The sequence below is a fragment of the Cynocephalus volans genome, chromosome 16 (genome assembly GCF_027409185.1).
Source record: "Cynocephalus volans isolate mCynVol1 chromosome 16, mCynVol1.pri, whole genome shotgun sequence".
NCBI classification, from domain to species: Eukaryota; Metazoa; Chordata; class Mammalia; order Dermoptera; family Cynocephalidae; genus Cynocephalus; species Cynocephalus volans.
Genome location: NC_084475.1, coordinates 43,834,297 through 43,837,806, shown reverse-complemented (window position 1 = coordinate 43,837,806; position 3,510 = coordinate 43,834,297).

Genomic DNA, 3,510 nt, shown 5'->3' with positions numbered 1-3,510 from the left:
GAACTGTCCTGCAGAGAGCTCGAGGCTGGGAGAAATTTGAAGCCCGATTCCCTCCCGCCTTTCCAGCCTCCGAGGAACCCTTCCCCTCGGGCACCAGCCTAAATTGCTAAATCAACCTGCTGCGAGCGCCCGGGGTGGCGACTGATGTGTGGAAACTTCTGGGCATCTCAGTGGAAGTGCTCTGCTGTAGCCGGTTACGGCTGCGGTTTCTCCAGAGCTGACCTCGCATCCACCTCCTCTCGTGGAAAGCTGCTCTCACTATTGTACGGTCTCACGATTTCCACCGGCTGTGGACACGGCGAAATAAATAATCCCAGATGGGATTGCGGAAATATGATTTCCCAATTTACTTTGCGTAACCAAATATACGACCTGTCATCATCGATGGGGGTGAGAGAGGGGAGCTTGCAGGAGATAACTGCTCTCCACCAGGCTGTTACAATTCTTCCTTTCGCTGCTCTGAGTTTCCAAAAGGCCGAACAAAAGGACAACACGATCTGGGCTTTCATCCTCCTCCGTGGGAAGCAGGCTTTGGACTCTAGACATTTAAAACCGTAAGGGACGTACTTAGTCCACGCCCCTTGGTTTACAAACGAAAAGGAAAACTGAGGCTCAGAGAAGTTCCTGGGACTTGCTAAGGTGACACAGAGCTGTGCAGGACCGAAGAGGCCACAGTAACTTCCCCTCCAGCTTGGTGCCTTCATACAGTTTTTTAAAATGTGCCCTTTGCAGTGAGATATGGAGTCAGATGCATAGACTGGGAAGCGGTTGTGACTTCCTAGCATATCTGGAGGGTCTGCCAGCCTGCCTGTCCCAGCCCCCAGGCAGCTTCCAACCTCCATGCTGGGAAACTGACTCAGTTCACTTGGGGGCCGGGAAATGAGGCAACTGCAGACTTCCTTAACTTCTCAGTGCCCATTCCAAATGGTCCTCAAGGGAGGTAGAGACTCAGCATGGTAATGGAGCCTGGATTCCACCCCAGAGGCAGTGGCCTTGCTATGGAAGGCAGCCATGAGAGGGCATGTGGTTTGTTGTCACATCAGGAGACACAGTGCTGCTGCTCCCAGAGCCTCCTTGCAGCCCCACGGGGTCTCAGGACTAACTGAAACAGTTAACCCTTAACCCTGAGAACTTTCCACCCCCTGCTCCCATCCCATGTTGGGGCTTTAATATTTCAAAGGGTAGATTTTATCCATACTCAAATCATACTCCATATTTTCCTAACAGTCCACCCAGGTAGAGAGGAATCAAGAGAGGGAGAAGGAGGCAAGGTGTTGTTGGGCAGTCACTATAGTGAAAATTTAACTTCTTCCATGTATATAAACCATTTGGGCAAATCTTTTCACCTACCTGGGTCTCAGGTTCCTTAACTATAAAGTAAAGGAGTAAAATTCAGAGACTTCTAAGTTCTCTCTCAAACCCTGAAAAACTATAACAAATTTTAACTCTAGTTTGATGGACCACTTGCTCAGGTGACAAGATCAAGGGCATAATAAAGTCCAAGAAGGACAAAAGGAGGAAGAGAAGATAGATGGGGGAGGAAAAAGGATTATAAACAAACTCTGGCATTGTTTTTGACATTTTGGTGACAGTTCTGCTCCTCCATACTTCTGCTACTGATTCTATGAAGTCAAAAGCCTTGTCAAAAATGTGAAAAACAGAGCTGTTGAGTAGTGAAATGATGGGGCAATGGAGTAGTTCCACAAAGAAATGCAGTTGCCTAGAGCCCTGATGCAGTGAAGAATCATTCAAGTGCCAAAGTCAGTTCCCACAAATCACAAAGGTTCCATAATCCTGTGGCTTGTAGATTAGATCCCTTTTGGGGGGACTTTAAGCAAAAAATTACTGGGTCAATCAAACAGGCCTCCCCAGGCCTGACTTGTGTGATGCTCACTCTGGGGCCTGAATTTGGGCTGTGGGTAGGACCAAAATAATTTCCTTTGCTATTAGCCCCCGGAAGTCTCTCTGAAAAGTGTTCTTGCTGAGAGAGGGCAAACTCCCAATTTCTGCCAGAAACATTCTAATGCTCAAGTTTTACCCTGGCCTGGGAGAAGACTTGCAAAGAACAGATGCTCCACAGTGTTTGTCATGATGGTGAGGGGGGTGATGGGGCTGAGGAGGGAGTATATAAAAAGAGGTATCAAACTGCACTTGGCTCTGTTTTTGGATAGCAAGTGACTGTCCATGATAGTGTGATCCTGTGTCTTGCAGCCAACTGGCAAAAACACAAACACCTTTAAAGACTACTTGACCTGCCTAAGAGAGGAATTTCTCTGTCCATAAAATAAGTACTGAAAAAAGATAGTAAGACTCTCTAGAGATTCTCCTGTTCTACTCCTGGTTTTGCCAACTGAAGGAACCTTTGACCTTGGGCCACTTTCATCACCGTCACCCCTTTAGACTTCTGCAAAATAAAATGTTTGAAATGGTACCAAATCACTTCTGAAGTCCTTTCCCATATTTTTTATACTTCTAGGTGGGGCAAGAAAATAAAAAAGGCTTGCTTTTCTCCATGGGGATGTGGGGGCGGGGGGACAAGAAAAGACAAAAGCCAACTCCAGAGCGTGCCCCTTATAACAAGGCGCAACATAAACTTTAAGGGCAGGAGGAAATCTCTTTGAAAACGCTGACCCCCAGAAATCAGGCGGGTGTTCTATAGGAAGGAGATGAACCGTTCGAAGGGGACGGCCAAGGGGGAGATGTCACTTGCTTCACTCTGATTTAGCGGCGGGAGCGCAGGTGTAAAAAACTCCCGTCCCTTCCTCCTTGCACCAACACCCCGCACCCCACCCCGCCCCTTCTTTCGCAGAAAATTTATTGAGGTGAGGCCAGGCTAACAAAACTGCAACCCGGGCTCTTCGGGCCCCACAAGAATGCTTTGATCCTCCCCAGCGTCTAGTGGTCCCCAGCCGATTGCGCCGCCAAACGCCAGGGATCCACGCTCGGTTCTCCGCCTGAGGGCCCAGCCCGCCTGACAGCGGTGGCCGCGGGCAGCGGGAGGTGGCCGCGCGGGGGCGCTGTGGCGCGGGCCGGGCCACCCGCGCTCAACAACCAGGCGGCAGACCCGGTCCCCAAGCGGGGGTCCAGCCGCCTCGGGAACCCGGACAGTCCCGCGCTCCCGCCGCCTTACGTCCTCTTCCCCTCCCGCCCTCTTCCAGGAGGGTTCGGCGGTCGGTGGCGAACAGTGATCGATTTAGAAGTTTGGAGGGTCATGGGTGGAGGAAGGGGAGATTGTGGGGGGTCCTCTGCTTCTCTGGGGGTCTCTGATCCTGCCACTTCCAGTCTTTAAGCCTCTACTCGGAAGAACGGGGAGGGGTCCTTCCTGCGTTGATTCTTGGGATGCTTTTCCAGAAGGAAACGGGGAAGCGGGGTTACAAGGATTGAGGGCCAACCGTTTGTCAGACCCTTCCACCTTGGCGTCTTGGACTCTTCACGACTCTTCATTTCACAGCTTAGGAAGCGGGTCTGCAGAAGCTGTGCTGTCCAGGGCCCAGGGCTAGAAAGGACAGA